Consider the following 18699-nt stretch of genomic DNA (forward strand, 5'->3'; position numbering starts at 1 on the left):
GAAGGGTGACAACTCGATCTGATCATAATCTGTCAATTGGTTTTCTCTCGAACATTGTATCTTTGTGCCTCGCTCGGTAGCCCCCTCGATATGTAGACTTCTCGCGTGCGCACAGCTGTAGTGACGATGACGCTGAACCCAGCGTGCCTCGTTTTTACCGGCCTCATGTGATAGTTTTCACCCTGTTTTTTGTTAATTAACAAGGCAACCTTTTCTTTGTTACTACTAGTGAATCTGAAATCATTTGGGGCAGACATAAAATATATCACTTCAACCCAATTATCGCAGTAACTATTTGAAAAGAAACTAGCTAGATGCTCGTGCGTTGCACGGAACATCAAGATGCATTTGTATGAGTAGTTTATCTTGTGAGAGAAAAGGATGAATGAGGGAAGGCCGTATTTGCGAACGTGGAGAGGGGTGTGGGTATATTTTTGCAAAATTGCCATAGTTTCCTTCCTATCCGTTAGATATAAATCCGACGGCCTATATTGCAGGATGGCACGCACACCATCATCACCAACTCTATTTTCTACTCCCTCTGTTACTAAATATTTGTCTTTTTAGAGATTTCAACAAGTGACTACATATGGAGCAAAATGAGTGAATCTACACTCTAAAATATGTCTACATACACATCCGTATGTGGTAGTCCATTTGAAATCTGAAAAAGACAAGTATTTAGGAACGGATGGAGTATAAGAGTAGACATGGAGATATATCTCCAGCATGGTCTACAACAAAAATGTGCTGGACTGGTTAGCGTCGGATGCTCGCAACGCGATGACATGAGTTCAAATTTTGTCTTTAACTTTAGATTTTTATATTATATATTACTTATTTAATATATACTTCTTTCGCTACTGTACTGACAGTGGAACCCATAGAGTACTTAGAATACAAGATTAAGGATGGACTTGTTTCTTTTTAACTTTCTGTACAAAGCTGTAGCCACCCTGCAAGTCACGTGTACACTGTACATGCAATTAAGTTTTTATAGAGGGACAATCATACATGCAATTAACTCAAATGGATTGGATGTCACTCTATTATTTCCAGCATAAGAGCATCTCCAACGGCAGCTGGCAAATTTCCTTCCGCTTCCTTCCGCGGAGGACGACATCAAACGCCAGCGGCATACATTTTCACAACTCTAACCAACAAGATGAAATTCGTGCAAACACGGACTGATTTCATATAAGCATGAAGGATTTCGTATAAAAAAGCCGGATCTTCATATAAACATGATGGATTTCATTACATTTACATGAACTAAGCGGTGCCAATCCGGCTCTCTTGGTATAATTAATACTCCCTCCGTCTGGGAATACTTGTCCTAGAAATGGATGTATCTAGACTTATTTTAGTTATAGATACATACAATTTATCCATTCTTAGAACAAATATTTTCCCGCCAGCTGGAGAGGGAGTACATAATCTAAATGGCCGCCCGCGGATCCCTTTGTCTTCCTCATGTCCGATAGACACTTGCGGGGTCGACGAAGGTCCTCGGAAGAGACGAAGAAGCAAAGAAACCACCTGAATGCGCAGTCGTCGCCTCGGCGGTGGCCTTCATGGGACCCAGGTGGTGGCATCCTCCAGTGTTCTACTTATCCTCGATGATGGCGGCGGACACGGAGAAGCTGGCCACCGACTCGTCGCTCTCCGCGCACCCGGCTTCTGTCTCTGCCTGCATGGCACTGCCGCAGGCACGAGAGGCGCGCCCAAAGACACGGGAGGCGCGGCACCGCAGACACTGGTGGTGCGGTACAACGCGGCAGCGACGACGCCCGTACCGGTGTGCTCGCCGCCGTGCCGGCGTGGAGAAACTCGCCACTCCTCATCGAGCTGAACTGGAGCGGCGAGTTGCTGAACCACGCGCCTGCTTGGGGCGGCAACTGGCTCTATCGGGCCAAGCGAGGTTGGTGAAGCACCGAGCGGCCTCGCCCGTATCCGGAGGGCTCGGCGGGCCACCCAGCCGGGTAATATGTCGGAGAACGGCTCCTCGGTAGCCATTGGAAGAGTGGAGAAAATGGTGAAGGAGGAGATGGGGGAGCGACGGAGGGGTGCAATTCTTGCCCGCTGTCTGTCTGGCCTCATGTAAATAGAGGGTGGACGGTAGGAGCTTGGCCGGCGTTTGGCCTCGTTCAAACTGAGGGCGGACGGGAGGAGCTCGGCCGGTGTTGCGTTTAATTCCGTCCCGCTCATGAACGGGCGTGTGGCCGGAGTAGGTTTCTCGGTTTGCATGCGGGTTTAACAGAGGGGTTTGATGGAGGCGAGGAGGCGTGTTCAGCCGGGCGTGCAGCGGGCGGCGCAGTAATATCCGATTTGACAGCGGGCTGCGCAGTTCCTGAAATGTTGAACAACCAATGCATGCTCCTTCAATTAATGAATGAGGGAAGTAATGGGTGGAGGACCGGGAAAAGAGGCTGCACGATGTGAATGCAACGCAGTTTGCCCTCATATAAAGGCGCCCCTCCATTCCAATGCATCTACCACATCGTACGCACCTAAGCATTTGCCTAAGCACCTACACTAAGCGCAAAAGAGCTCACTCTAGACCCATGGCGGCGATGCGCGCGAGCGGCCAGCGGCTGTGCCAGATGGTCCACGACGTCGACCTGCGACATGGCGCCGAGGATCGTCTCTAGACGGTGTTGGAGACCGGCTAGTGGATGGCCGCCGTCAACGCCAACTACGACTCTCAGTTGGACCAGATGTTCGTTGCCACCACCAACAAGTTCACCGTCCTCAAGAAGCTCGCGGACGACATCGCCGTACTCCTCCAGCCCGCGCGCTCGAGCTCCTCATTGCCTGCCACCCTAATCGGCCTCCATGGCCGGAACCTCTTTCAAGCACTGGTGGCCCTGCGACTGCCCGCCGACGCCACGAAGAATGTCCACCTAGAAGTCGCGCTCGCCGCGAGGCACCTCGCCCTGCAAGAATTCGTTGACCTACACATCCACGTGTACGAGCAAATCATGTACATAGGTATCTACAAGGCCAGTGAGGACGCTACAACGTTGGCCTTCCTCAACCGGCTGGAAGCCTTGGATGCCTTTGCTGAGAAGCACCTCGACCACGCCACAAAAGCCGCCGCTCCTTTGCCACCGGTCGGTGGCCCGGCGCACTAAGTTGAGGAGGAGGAGGAGGTCGTACGTTGATGGATGCATCTTTCTTCTTGCCTTCTGTAACCACCACTGCGATCGCATCATCATCGTGGCCTTAATTCTTATTGTGCTGTTGCATTCTCGTTCTAGTCAATACCGACATGTGCGATCCCTTTGCTTAATTATATGCATCACTGTAACTAGTACTCCATCCGTCAATTTATAAGTTGTGCTTACCTTTTCCATCAACTTCGTGCAACGCGCGGGCATCTTGCTAGAAACACTAGAACATGTCAGACCGCGTGTGACCAAACCGACTATGCGCCAACCTAGCTACTACGTACCCTGCTTATCTGGCAGAAATAGCCCTGCCCTAGCGTTTCCAATCGTTATTTCTATCTATCGATCGTGCCAAGGAGCAGAACCAAAATGTTACAATTTATACATGTTTCTCTACTCCTACTCCTATAAAAGACTCAGTTGGTGATGGTGGTGTGTCTGCCATCCGTTGTTTCTGACCATTAGATCTGCATCTACCGGTTGTGAGGTAAGTTGTGGCATTTTTGCAACAATAGCCCACTTCTCTGCTCCAATGTGCAGAAAACCCCTTATTATCTTGAAAGCAACCACATCCCTCCCTCACCTCATCAAAACAGCCTGAGAAATATATTTTGAGTGAAAAGTACTCCCTCCGTTCCTAAATATTTGTCTTCCTAGAGATTTCAATAAGTGACTACGTACGGAGCAAAATGAGTGAATCTGCACTTCAAAATATGTCTATATAATCTGTATGTGATAGTCCATTTGAAATCTCTAAAAAGAAAATATTTAGGAACGGAGGGATTAATATATTAGGAGTATATCAAAACAAGAGTGATTCCTTTCAAGTTTGTGAACAAGTACTACTATTCTACTACTTTGGATCCGTCGCAACGCACGGGCACATTGCTAGTAAAAGGAAAAGGCCTGCCGCGTTCGCGTCGCACTTCCCCCACACACGCCCGGGAATCGGGAGTACTCCACGGCCCGTCCGGCACGACACATAGATTAGGGAAGGCGTGTTCCCTAGCATTTTCACTTTCATGTGGAATCGCCGTTGAGAAAACTGACTAATGGAAAACCGCACCCCGCCCGCCGCCGGGTTGGAAAACAGAAATGAGGGGAAGATCTAGCTGTAGCACGGAAGCCAAGAAATTTGGTGTCAGATGGGGCTCGTTGATAGAGTAGGAGCATTCCGTACTACTCTACTCCTACTAGTACCAAGTCTGTACTACTATACAACTAGTACTACCACTATACAACTAGTAGGTACGTGCACGGCACAACATCGTAGGAACAAAAAACGGGAAGATCTTATTTTGGGTGATTTATCTTTTTTTCAGTCAACGTAGTATGAATAATATGATGTGGGGGGCACCCATGAAGCTTATGTGGCTTGGTTGCATGGCTACGAAAGGTTAGAGAAAAATAAATAGATAATGTGTTTAGAGTGCACTCCACTACACAGATATACTTTGGATCCATTGCAACGGGCCGGCACATCTATATCTATACCCCCTATATAGTGTGTGAATAACTTTGAAAGTTGGTGTCGGTGTGGAACGACACCTATGGGATCACAAGAATCCCTACTACGGTTGCCGGGGCGCGGGGTTGCGAGAAGAGCAGGATTAGTAACCAGCACGAGGATCGTTTACCTAGGTTCGGGCCGCGAGGATGCGTAAAACCCTAGTCTTGCTTTGGTGCGTGTATTTCGGAGAGTTCTTGAGCTCTCGAACTAGCTGTGGTGAGTGTGTGGTTCGAAAGAGCCGAATCCTTCTCCAGTATGCCATGGGCCTCCTTTTATAGTCGAAAGGGGCTGCCACAGTGGCACACAGGAGGTGGAAAGGCGCACAGTGCTATGAGCTTATCGCTCGTATTATAGGACAAGACGCATTTAATGCGTAGCTTAGGTGTCCCCTTGCTTTATCGGGGACGGGGGCGAGGCCCGTCCCGTCCGTCGCCACTCCTCGTTGCTTCGACACGCGCCCTGGCTAGCGATGCATGTGGCGCCACGTAGGCAGGCAGGCAGCTGAGGTGGCGCGGTGGTGGAGCCTCCACGAAGATCTGCATGCCGCCACGCAGGCGCTTGATGAGTTGGCCTGGGAGCTGCATGTTGCCACGCAGGTGCCCGCCCAGCTGGTTGGGCTGGCAGCTGCATGTGAACGGTGGTGGAGACTTGGTTGGTGCGGGCATGGTAGTGGCCCTACTGGCGTCCTCGGTGAGGGCCTTGCCGGGTGGCCCGGCAAGGGTCTTGCCGTGGTGCGCTGTCGTCCCTGGCAAGGTCCTTGTCGGGGGTCTGGTGGCCTTCCTCAGCAAGGATCCTTCCGAGGATCATCGTCTTCTAATCCTCATCTGATCTTGAGTGTTCCTTGTCTTCACAAAGATCTGTATGCCACCATGGAGGTGCCTCCCGAGCCCTGGCCCAACGTGATGTTGCAGACCGTGGGCTCAAGGGTGGCTCGCTCTGTTGGTGTGGGGCGAGCTGCCCCGGCAAGGGTCTTGCCGGGGCTGCCCCGACAAGGGTTTTGCCAGGGGAACCTGCTTCGTCCCTCTGCTCTTTGTGGTCTTGGCCTTGGCGTTGCCCTGATTATCTTGGGCTTCGGTCTTACCTTGGCTCACCTCCCCTTTTCTGCTTGGTGCGACCGTGGGCGCGGCTCCGACTGCCCGTGCACAGGTAAAGGGGTACAAAGGTGCGCCCCTTCTTTTGTACACCGACAGGAGCCCCCGGGCCTGGGCCACACATAAGCGCGACACGTTGTTGGGCCAGGCCCAAAACGGTGCGCGGGCAGGCGGGGCGGTTTTTACCGCGGTAAAACTTTTCATGCGCTGCGCTTCCCACGACCCGCGCGCAGCGCGTCGTGGCATGGAGGGGTGCGCGTGACGTGGGCGGCTTGCGTGGGGCAGTTCCCGCATTCATGCGTCACATCATGGTAAAGAGGCGGCTCGCACCTTCCCCATAAAAAGAGGGAGGCGTGGAGGCGCGGCTCATTTACTGCGCGGGGCCGGGTCGCGGTCTTCAAGGCGTCCACACCCCATGATCACGGGGTGGGGAGAGGTCGCCTCACCCGTCCCCTCGATTTTGCATGTTCGCTATGCGTCCTCCATGCGCTTGGGGTGGCAAGCGGTGGAGGCGGGAAACCGGGCCGTTGCTGGTTGGGGTAGCGGGTTTGTCCCGATTCCCTGCGCCTCTGGTGGCTGGATTGGCCGAGCGGGGCGGCCGAGCCCCGACCCCGCCCCTTTATAAGGAGGGGGAAGGGGGGATGGCGTCCCGCACTCTTCTGTCATCTATCTCCTCTCGTTTCTGCTTCTTCCTTTCACTCGCCATGGAGAAAGGGAATCCTGGTCCCTCGACGGTGGCGGCGAGGGTCGCCGCTTGACAGCGCGTCCCTCCTCCTCCTGAGCCCGCGGTGGTGGAGCCGGCCGCGAGGCAAAGGGGGAGGGGCGAGGCCTGGGCGAGGTCGTGGTGTTCGGGGAAGAGGAGGACGGGGCGGCGCGCCGGCTTCGCCCCAGCCAATGATGCCCTTCCTGATGGAAGGCCATGTTGGAGACCAGCCCCGCGAGTTCTTCATCAGGATGCGCCGGCCTCCGCGTCGCCGTCTTCGTCTTCCTGCCCCGTTTGCTCGGGAGATGTAGCGTGACCCGCCCCAATCCCTTAGATTGCACATGACGGGTTGTGGGAATGGGGGCACGCGGGTCGACGTCGACTTCCCGGCTCCTCGGGTCATGTACCTCCATCGTGGATGGAAGACATTCGCTCGCATCCACAGCCTGACGGCGGGGCTCATCCTCTACTTCAAATTAATGGAGGGCGGCCTGCTCTCCGTCAAGGTCTTCGGAGACTTCGGGACTCGCCTGAAGTGCTGCGTGGAGAGCTCCTCCGACGGATATTCCGACGATGGAAGCTCTTCCTCAAGTGAAAGTGATGAGGAGGAGAGCGGGGTAGATGACGGGGACGAGTCCGACTAGGCGTCGGATGCCCCATGCCTGGGCGGGTGCAGCAGCAGCAGCATCTGCACCTGGCCGCTCCTCCGGTAGAGCTTTGCCGGGGGAGGGGCCAGCTCCTTGAACTTCTCGGGGCTGTCTCCTTGGGCGGCTGGCATCGGGAGGCTGTGGAAGAGGAAGAGGGCGGGTGGCAAGGCCGTCAACTCGGAGTATTGCCGGTCCTGCCGCCTCATCTTCCAACTCCTTTCCCGGCACCGTCATCACCGGCCCACCCGTGGGCGGCCACCGAGGTGTTCTCTTGGTGCTTTCTGCTGCTCGTAGCTCGCTTAGGCGCCCCTTTTGCCCTTTCGCCTCCTTGACCTGCCTCCTGAGGAGAGGGACAAGAAAGGGATTACGGGCATCTCACCTCTTTTTTTAATTTGTAAGCCTTCGGGCCTTGTTAAATTTAAAGCTTGTAATCCCCCTTGCTCATGTTTTTCATTCCGAGTGAACTGTACCTATACGGGATGTTTTTAATAAAAAGGGATGTTTGCCGGGGGTTTTTGTTCATGGATGGAACCCACGACAAGGAGTGAATCCTTGTTACTATTTAAGATAAACATTTCCCGCCTGGCAAGAGGCCTTGCCGTCCCCCCACTTTGTTCGACCATTCTCGCGCCCTTGGCGGAGGCAGGGACGAAGCGGGTTTGGGCTCCTCGTTCTATTTCCTTGCCGCTGCGGCTACAACCAAATTCGGGCCCAGGAGATAATCCTTGGGTATAGAAAAGGGGAGCACGGTGGCCTAGAAATAAAATGAGGTTTCATGTGGCCCAGTTTCATAACGAAATGCATGATAGAGGATAAAAGACTTATCTGGATCTGCAGCCCCCGACAACCTCATCTCGCCGCGGTTGGATCCTTGTACTTGCAGCCCCCGGCAACTTTGGTTTGCCGGGGTTGGGACACTGGTCCGTGCCTTTTCTTCCAAGTAGCTCAGCAGAAGTGCTCATGTGCCCTGCGAACCAAAAGAGGATAGAAAAGAAACAGAGAGACGCGCACTCGACCTCTAGGCTAGGGGTTAGTCGCTGCTAAGCACTATCAACCCTAACCAAGGAAGAGACTCGACCTAGCATGCATGCTATAACTTAGGGCGCCAGCGCTTCATTTATTCATGCTCAGGGTCTGCGCCTGGCTTTGTACGAAGGGTTACATGCCTTGCCGGCAAAGCTTGTACAAAAGGTGGCTTGCCGGGAGGCCCAGCAAGCCGCGCCTTACGGGTAAAACTTACGAAGATGCTCGATGTTCCAGGAGTTGCTCACTGGGACAACATCTTCGATCTCCACGCGGACTGCGCCGGGCCTGGTGACTCGCATTACCCGATAAGGGCCTTCCCACTTTGGCATCAACTTGTTGGAATTCTTGGCCGACTAAACGCTCCGAAGAACAAGGTCGCCTTCCTCAAAGCTTCGGGCATGAACCTTGCGGCTATGGTAGCGTCGCAAGGATTGCTGCTAGCGTGCTGTTCTCACAGCTGCCCGAAGACGATCTTCCTCAAGGAGCGTCGCGTCATCTTGGCGCAACTGCTCTTGCTCAAGCTCATCATAAGCGAGCACTCGAGGTGACCCGTATATGAGTTCCATGGGGAGAACTGCTTCTGCCCCGTATACCAGGGCAAAAGGTGTCTGGCTGATGGCTCGATTTGGCGACGTCCTAATCGACCAAAGAACCGCCGGCAATTCATCAATCCAGTGCCTTTCGCTCTTGCGCATCTTGTCAAAAGTCTTTGTTCTTAGGCCTCGCAACACTTCAGCATTTGCCCTCTCTGCTTGGCCGTTGCTCCGTGGGTGTGCCACGGAAGCAAAACAGACCTTGCTGCCGAGGTCTTGAATGTATTGCATGAAGGTGTGACTTGTGAACTGCGTGCCGTTGTCGGTGATGACTCTGTTTGGCACACCAAAACGGCAGACCAGTCCCTTGAAAAACTTGACAGCTGACTGAGCAGTCACCTTTCTCACTGCTTCCACCTCCGGCCACTTTGTGAACTTGTCGATTGCAACGTACAAGTACTCAAAGCCCCCGACAGCGCGGGGGAAAGGGCCCAGTATATAGAGCCCCCAGACCGAGAATGGCCAGGAGAGAGGGATTGTTTGAAGGCTTGAGATGGTTGATGAAGCTTCTTTGAATGGAACTGGCACGCTTCACACTTGATTACTAGTGCCGTCGCATCCTGGAGGGCGGTGGGCCAGAAGAAACCTTGCCGGAACGCCTTTCCGGCAAGGGCCCTCGACCCTATGTGGGAGCCACATATGCCTCCATGTATCTCTGCCAATAGCTCCAGTCCTTCCTCTCGGGGGATGCACTTCAATTTCACGCCGTTCGGCCTTCTCCTGTACAGGACGTCGTCGACGAACTGGTACAGGGCGGACCGGCGGGCTACGTTTTTCGCTTCCTCCTGCTCCTCAGGAAGTTCCCCTGTTTGGAGGAATCGGACAATATGTTGTGCCCATGCCGGAGCCTGGGGCTCGACGGCAAGGACCAAAGGCATTTCCTCAGCCATGGGCGCGGCTGTGTCCATGGCCAGGGCTTGACGTCCTGCCGGAGCCAGTTGCCCTTTGGCAGGCTCAGCGTCCGCGGCAGCACCCTTGCCGGCAGCCCCAGGGGGGTCGGTAGCAAAGTACTTACCGGGACCTGACTTCCTCCGCTTGTTCTGCCCCGTTGATGGTTCGATGGATGGTTGAGTTAATCGGAGCAAAAAGGTACCTGGTTCCACAGGTAGCTTGAATGCAGCACGCTTTGACAGGTAATCGGCGATGTCGTTCTCCATTCGGGGGACGTGCTCCGCTTGGATACCGTCAAAGCGTTCCTCCAGCTTCCTCACCTCATCTACGTATGCCTCCATCAATGGGCTCTGATAATCCTTGTTGACCTGTCTGACAACGAGCTGCGAGTCACCCCTGACGATGAGCTTCTTAACCCCGAGGTCTGTCGCGATCTTGAGACCGGCAAGCAGCCCTTCGTATTCCGCAGTGTTGTTGGTGGACATCTCCCTGGGAAAGTGCATCTGGACCACGTACTTGAGGTGCCTCTGGTGGGCGCGACGAGTAGCACGCCGGCACCAGCGCCTTGCAGCGAGAAAGCCCCATCAAAGTACATGATCCAGTCGCGGTCTGCTTCCTTGCGGGGGAAAGCAGTCTCCTGGATTTCTTCGTCAGGCGTTGAGGTCCATTCTGCAATGAACTCCGCCAAGACTCTGCTCTGGATTGTCGAGGTACTTTCAAACTTCAAACCAAAACTTGACAACTCCAAGGCCCATTCCACAATCCTTCCGGTTGCATCTGGGTTATGCAGTATCGGTTGCAATGGGAGGCGGTTGACGACAGTGATCTCGTGGGCTTGGAAGTAATGACGCAGCTTCCTCGAGGCCATAAGGAGGCCGAAGAGCAATTTTTGCACACCGGAATACCACGACCTGGCCCCCTGCAAGAGGGAGCTGACAAAGTAAACCGGGTGCTGCATCATCTTCTTCTTCCGCACCACCTCGCCTGACTACGCAAGCACTGCCTCGGTGGCGTCAGATCCTGCTGGGGGCCCTGCCTTGCCGGCACCAGGCCCTGCCGGGGGATCTTTGGCTTTCCATCCGCTGGTTCTGCTGCCGCCACAGCCTATTCGTCAACCTCTCTCTGCGCCACCAGTGCGGCGCTGACCACTTGATTCGTCGCCGCTAGATACAGCAGCAACGACTCTTGTGGTTTAGGCGCAACCAGTATTGGCGTGGAGGAAAGGTATTTCTTCAGATCCTGCAACGCCGCCTCGGCTTCCGGGGTCCACTCCATTGGGCCTGCCTTCTTCAAGATTTTGAAGAAGGGAAGGGCATGCTCGGCGGACTTGGAGATGAATCAGCTCATGGCGGCGACGCAGCCAGCGAGCCGACGCACGTCTTTGATCCGCTTGGGCGCCTCAATCTGCTCAATAGCTTTGATTTTGTCTGGGTTTGCCTCGATCCTGCGCTACGACACAAAGAATCCGAGAAGCTTGCCGGACGGAACGCCGAAGACACACTTCTCAGGGTTCAGCTTAAGGTTGATCTTGCGCAGGTTGGCAAATGTCTCTTCCAGATCTTGCACAAGAGTTGGCCCATCCTTTGTTTTGACCACTATGTCATCCATGTATGAATCCATATTTCTATGGAGCTGAGGTTCAAAACCAATTTGGACTGCTCTTGCAAACGTCGAGCTAGCACTCTTCAACCCAAAAGGCATCCGTAAAAAGCAATACATACCACATGGGGTGATGAATGCTGTCTTTTCTTCATCCTCTCTTGTCATGAAGATTTGGTGGTAGCCCGAGTAGGCGTCGAGGAATGATAACAGGCCACACCCGGCCGTGGAGTCAACAATCTGGTCGATGCGCGGCAACGGGAAGGGGTCCTTAGGACAAGCCTTATTGATATCTGTGTAATCAATACACAGCCTCCACTTCCCATTCGCCTTGCGCACCACTACCGGATTGGCCAACCACGTCAGGTGGAGCACTCCTCTCACCAAACCTTCCGCTTCCAACTTCCTGATCTCCTCTGTGATGTACTCCTGCCTCTCCATAGCCTGCTTTCTGACCTTCTGCTTGACGGGCCGCGCATGAGGGCAGACAGCTAGGTGGTGCTCAATCACCTCCCTGGGAACACCGGGGATGTCGGATGCTTGCCACGCAAACACGTCGACATTCGCCTGCAGGAAGGTGATGAGTGCGCCTTCCTATTTGCTGTCTAGGGTGGAGCCTATGGTGAAGGCCCCTCCCGTGCCATCCTCCCTGGTGGACACCTTCTTGGTCTGCGGTGGCTCGGCTCTGGATTTCTTGCTCTTGCCGGTAGAGCTCTCTGGCACGTCCTCGACGGTAGCGTAGTACTACGAAGTGGCGTGCTTGCCGGAGTGGGTGCGAGAGGTCTTGCCGGGCGTTCTCTTCCCTTCTGGGCCTTAAGCGGCAGGAGTAGGTGCCTTGACGGCAGCTGCTGCAACTGCTTCCCAGTGGAGTTGGTCGGCGCAGATCAGCGCGTCCTTCTTGTCGGAGGGGACATAGATGATGATCAATGGCCCGGGCATCTTTAGCATGTTGTAGGCGTAGTGTGATGCTGCCATGAACTTGGCTAGTGGCGGGCGGCCAAGGATCCCGTTGTAGGGCAAGGGGATCTCGGCCACGTCGAAGATGATCCTCTCCGTTCTGTAGTTCAACTCCCCTCCAAACGTCACGGGCAGTGTGACCTTCCCCTTTGGCTGGCTCCTCCCCGGATTGACCCCTTGAAACGTACTCGTTTCCTCGAGGTCTCCATCAGGAATTTGCAGTCTTTTGATCACGACAGGCAAGATCAAGTTCAGGCCGGCCCCGCCGTCAACCAACATCTTGTTCACCTTGAGGTTGCGTATCGTTGGTGAGACCAACAATGGCAAACACCCGACCGCAGTTGTGCGGTCAGGGTGGTCCTCGGCGTTAAAGATGAGGGGCATGCTGGACCACTTCAGCGGCTTCTGAGCGTCGAACGACGGTTCCGCTGCTGTAATCTCACACGCCCACTGCTTGAGCTGGCGGTGAGAAGCATGTAGCGAGGTGCCACCATCGACAAACATGGCCTTCGTAGCCTTCTAGAACTCTTGCTCACCGGACTCATCATCCTCATCGTGATCATCGTCTTCTTGTTTCTTGTCACGGCCCCGGGCGGGCCTCTCTTGCTGGTTGTCCTTGCCGCCGCGGCCTCCTTGGCCGTCAGGCTTCTTGCGGGATCCCTCGGCACCATCCTGGTCCTTCTCCTTGTCCCGCCTCTCATACTCAGCTTTTTGCTTCTCAGCAAGCAGCTCGACTTGTCGGCAGTTCTGGAGGTCGTGGCCCTTGGTGCGGTGGATCTTGCAGTATTGCTTGCCGGAGCTTCCTGGCTTGTCGGTAGCCGCACAGGCCCGGCAGGCGGCGCACCCGGCAATCTCCTTGCCGGGGGCATCTGCCTTGACCTTCTTGGAAGCGCCGGTGTCGTCAGATCCTTCAACGGCAAGCACGGCCTTGCCTTTGCGTTTCCTGTTGCGACGACGGCCCTTCTTCGTCAGGGTGGCGGCGTCTTCGTCGGTAGAGTCGGTTTCCGCACCGGTGTCTTCGCCAGGATACTTCTTCCCTCTTCAGCCCGGACGCACCTATCGGCCAGAACGTAGAGCTCGGCCACATCCTTAACCTTGGTCATCACCAGCTCTTCGCGCATCTTGCGGTTGCGCATGTTCTGATGGAATGCGCTGATCACAGTGGCAGGATGAACGTCGGGGATGTTGTACTGCACCCGGCTGAATCTCTGGATGAATTTGCGCAGGGTTTCCCCTTCCTTCTGGGGAATGATATGCAGATCACTAGCCTGGCCATGAGCTTGGTGGCCTCCTGTGAAGGCGCCAACGAACTCATGGCACAGATCCGACCAAGAAGAAATGGAATCCGTCGGCAAGTGCCTCAACCAAGACATAACATTGGGCTTCAGTGCCAGCGGGAAATAGTTGGCAAGCACCTTGTCGTCGCGAGCTCCAGCAGCCTGCATCGCGATGGTGTAGATGCTGAGGAACTCGGACGGATGGGTCTTGCCAGTGTACTTCTCGCCGACATCGGGCTTGAACGTGCGGTGGGACGGCCACTGGAACTGCCGCAGCTCACGGGTGAAGGCCGGGCAGCCCACCTCGTAAGGTAGGCCACCGGAGCCCCCCGGTGCTGGGTGGTCCATAGCGCGTCCCGCCCGCTTGTCCGACTGATGGCGTGTTTTGCGCCGGCGCTCGACGGTGGTCCGAGCGTCTTCGTGAGCTCGTTCCCGAAGAACCTGGCGCTGGTTGCGGAGGGTCCGCGGGTCAGACGACGCTATGGAGATGTTATCACAAGCGTCATCATGACGGGCCGACGCCCGCGGCGGCTGGCGAGGAGGAGGAGAGTGCACCGTGGCCGCAGCTCCCCCGGTCCTCCCAACGCCAGCATGTGATGGCTCGGTGGAGCGCCGACCCGAGGGCCCTGCCAGCCGCGGTTCGTCTTTTTTGGCGATGGCGACGAGGCTCCGGATGGTGGCCCTCCACTCGCCGAGCTTCTCTGCAGCAGGAGGGAAGTCGAGGAGCAGCTGCGCGCGCGCCAAAGCTTCTGCTGGCGTGGGCAGCGGCGACAGCTGTGTGGATCGCGACGCGCTTCGACTTCTAACCACGTTAGAAGGAGCTCCGTTACGATCCAGCGGCTGCGTGCCATTTTCGCCAGCACTTCGGCGGGCATGCTGAACTCCTTCATCCCGTGGACGAGCACAGGGCTCTTCCCACGGCGGTGCCCAAGGTCACCGGCGTGGTGACACTGCTCGTCACGCACACCATGGGAAGAGCACAGTGGTCGCCAGCGTGGGCGTCTTGGAGGTCGCTGCGCCGCCCGGGGGGGGTGGCACAACGACACTCCTGGAGGGCCCCGCGCCGCCTGCGGGGGGTCCAGCTCCGTCTTTGGACCTGGCGATGTGTGGCCGGTCGTCTGGCGCGCGAACGATCCCGCTCGCCAGGCTGTGACTGCCAGGGCGATGCCGGTGTTCGCGGACAGCGGCCCGGGTCCTGTCCGCGACCAGCCCACCGCTCGCCCGCACTGGCACGGGCCGTTCGGCTCCCAACGAGCCGATCGCCATGGCCATCTTCTTCTTGGGAGCCATGGCGACGAAGAACTGCTAGGCTAGCTACTAGAGCAGATTCTCACAATTGCGCCCCCTACCTGGCGCGCCAAAGATGTCGGTGTGGAACGACACCTATGGGATCACAAGAATCCCTACTACGGTTGCCGGGGCGCGGGGTTGCAAGAAGAGCAGGATTAGTAACCAGCACGAGGATCATTTACCCAGGTTTGGGCGGCGAGGATGCGTAAAACCCGAGTCCTGCTTTGGTGGGTGTATTTCGGAGAGTTCTTGAGCTCTCGAACTAGCTGTTGTGAGTGTGTGGTTCGAAAGAGCCGAATCCTTCTCCAGTATGCCATGGGCCTCCTTTTATAGTCGAAAGAGGCTGCCACAGTGGCACACAGGAGGTGGAAAGGCGCACAGTGCTATGAGCTTATCGCTCGTATTATTGAACAAGACGCATTTAATGCGTAGCTTAGGTGTCCCCTTGCTTTATCGGGGACGGGGGCGAGGCCCGTCCCGTCCGTCGCCGCTCTTCCTTGCTTCGACATGCGCCCTGGCTAGCGACGCATGCGGCGCCACGTAGGCAGGCAGGCAGCTGAGGTGGCGCAGTGGTGGAGCGTCCACGAAGATTTGCATGCCGCCACGCAGGCGCTTGATGAGTTGGCCTGGGAGCTGCATGTTGCCACGCAGGTGCCCGCCCAGCTGGTTGGGCTGGCAGCTGCATGTGAACGGTGGTGGAGACTTGGTTGGTGCGGGCCTGGTAGTGGCCCTGCTGGCGTCCTCGGTGAGAGCCTTGCCGGGTGGCCCGGCAAGGGTCTTTCCGTGGCGCGCTGTGGTCCCCGGCAATGACCTTGCCAGGGGTCTGGTGGCCTTCCTCAGCAAGGATCCTGCCGAGGATCGTCGTCTTCTAATCCTCATCTGATCTTGAGTGTTCCTTTTCTTCACAAAGATCTGCATGCCACCATGGAGGTGCCTCCCGAGCCCTGGCCCAACATGATGTTGGAGACCGTGGGCTCAAGGGTGGCTCGCTCTGTTGGTGTGGGGCGAGCTGCCCCGGCAAGGGTTTTGCCAGGGGAACCTGCTTTGTCCCTCTGCTCTTTGTGGTCTTCGCCTTGGCGTTGCTCTGGTTATCTTGGGCTTCGGTCTTACCATGGCTCACCTCCCCTGTTCTGCTTGGTGCGACCGTGGGCGCGGCTCCGACTGCCCGTGTACAGGTAAAGGGGTACAAAGGTGCGCCCCTTCTTTTGTACACCGACAGTTGGTCGTTGGATGAAGCCAATCGATGGTACAAAGATGGCAAATCCGAGCACTACTGGCCGTTGGATATCATCTACATTCCACCAGATTCTACCACATGTAGAATCTAGAAGACTCCATGGTTGAACTTCATTCATGACTAACTTTGCCACAACTAAGCTTAGGCAAAGTGTGTATGCCACAAAAAATGTGGCTAACAAAATGGCCACCCCAAGTGTGGCAAGATTTGGCAAGAAGTTCAGTCTATGACATGTGGACCATGTAGCTAGAAAAGTGTGGCAAGCCACAATAGTAGCAATGAACTAAACACATGCCTGGTGTGTTTGGTAGGGTGTATGAAGGTGCATGATCCCAAGAGTTCCCTTCTCGACCCACTTTTGGGTGTTTGGTAGAGTGTATGGAGGGTGCATGAGTCCACACTAGCTTAGCACAAATACACTAGAAGCATGCATAAAGAGAGCATACATGAAGAGGGATGTTGAGTTGAGCATGCATGAAGAGGGAACAACTATGCTAAGACGAGAACGCAACCAAACACACTTGTGCCACGCCTAAGCTTAGGCGTCGCAACCTTAGGCTGCAAACCAAACATCTATACCCCTATATAGTGTGTGAATAAGAGCATAGTTGGTATGATGCCAACAATTGGTATTGCCAATATTTGGAAAGCCAACATTTGGCAAAATCAAAATTTGCCAAATGTTGGCAACTTTTTGTGAGGTTGAGAAGAAAAGTTGGTAGCCAACCAATCACTAGCCAACATTTGGCATTTGTCAAATATTGGCATGCCAACTTTTGGCATCAAACCAATCATGCTCTTTGAAAGTTGGTCCTTGGATGAAGCCAATCTGACGGTACAAAGATAGCAAATCCGAGCACTACTGGCCATTGGATATGATCTACATTCCACCAGATTTTGCCACATGTAGAATCTAGAAGACTACACATGCAGAAGCATAATGCACAAACCACCAAAATCTCATGCGTGCAATGCACGTGTACCTTACTAGTAGTTGGTAGTAGTAAGAAACAAATTTAGGGTTTGGCACGAGCTCGTACCGCGGGAGCACCACAAGGCCTGCCGCGGGAGTTACATTTCCCTCTCGGGGCCCACGGGACCGACCTTCAGTGGCTTAGTGCCCGGCCTATGAGTCAATGACACGCGAACCTTAAATACGGCTGGCCCACATGTCATTCTCATGGTGGTGGTGTGGTTCGCGACTCACTCGTTCAAGATGAACCGGCCGGTGGTGGCGTGGCCATGGCGAGGGTGCCATAGCTGGGCGTCGGGGCGTTACGAGGCATAGATGGCCCCACCGGCGGGTACTACCTGTAGTACAGAAGTACTCCGGCTGAGGATTGATGCCCGGGACAAATGTGTCATAGCCGCTGGATGAAAATTCGATCGTGCGGGAGTACGGATCGGAGCACAGCAGCGGAGCAGGCAAACCGCGTCCAATCGGGTGTGGCTGTGGTAAAGAGTTGATGGTCGCCGTAGTTCAGCTGGCCCGCATGTCATGCACACAAAGGCAGAGGAGCGGTGGGGCCGAGAGGGATGAGGCGCACGTCAGGGGGATGAGGATCCCCTGACGTGAACAATCCTACCATTCTATCACTGACATGTGGGACCCCCAAGTGTGGGTCCCACCAGTCAGCGAAGGAAAGGCAAGGTAAGGCAGTGATAGCCACGTCAGAGGATCCATGTCCACGTCGGGGGACGTCGTGCTTACAGGTAGGGTTGGAGCGGCGTCATGGGAATCGCATGTGGGTGTGGCAGTGGTAGAAACAAGAAACGTGATGGTCGTCGTGGTTCAACTTTCATGGACAAGCTGTCATGTCTGCTGACACATGTATATCAAAACTAGAGTGTTTATATTTCAAGCACGTGAACAAGTATTATTCTACTACTTTGGATCCATTGCAACGCACGGGCCAGCACATTGGTAGTAGTAGTGTCTATATCTATCTCTAGAGGCCTTCCCTTGTTCATCCTTTTCTCTCACAAGATAAACTACTCATACAAATGCATCTTGATGTTCAGTGGAACGCACGAGGATGTTTCCTTGGGGGTCTCTCCAGCGCGGCGTGGCCGTAGTTGCAAGTTGACGCACCTTGAGATGCCGACGTTGAGGGGCACCCGGATTTCCTCCGATGAGCAGGTAAGATGAGTTCGATCACGTAGTAAATGCATTCTAAAGACTACTTCCGTGTCCATTTCCTAATTCTCCCCCTGCCCACTATTTCACAGGTTAGGCTCGGTGCGAGTGGAGATTGGCTTGCATATGTACAGGAGGGTACCAACATCAATTTGCACAACATTTACAGCGGTGACACCGTTCCCATAGAACCTTTGTCCAACATTGGGATCAGCCATGCAACGGGCCACCGCATGAATTGGTACGATGGAACCACGGTGAGATTGAATAAGATAGCACGAACCTTGCACATGGCGGTCAAAGGTGGACCATGCTGTCTGCGGCCGATTTGTTGCCGTACGAGTACGAAGACGATGTGCTCCTTTCTAACCGCATCTTCGCGGTGACAAACCAGGGAACTTGTTTCGTATGGGACACATCCTACGATATACTCCCTCTCTCCCAGTTTATTTGTTTTGAATCTTTTCATTTTATAAGTTTCAAATTCAAATTTAGAGCTCCCCATCACATGTTGAGATTACAATGTCCATTAAATCGTTGCGTGCATGTATAGTAAAGAAACAAATCTCGA

The sequence above is a fragment of the Aegilops tauschii genome, chromosome 2, assembly GCF_002575655.3.
Source record: "Aegilops tauschii subsp. strangulata cultivar AL8/78 chromosome 2, Aet v6.0, whole genome shotgun sequence".
Taxonomy (NCBI): domain Eukaryota; kingdom Viridiplantae; phylum Streptophyta; class Magnoliopsida; order Poales; family Poaceae; genus Aegilops; species Aegilops tauschii.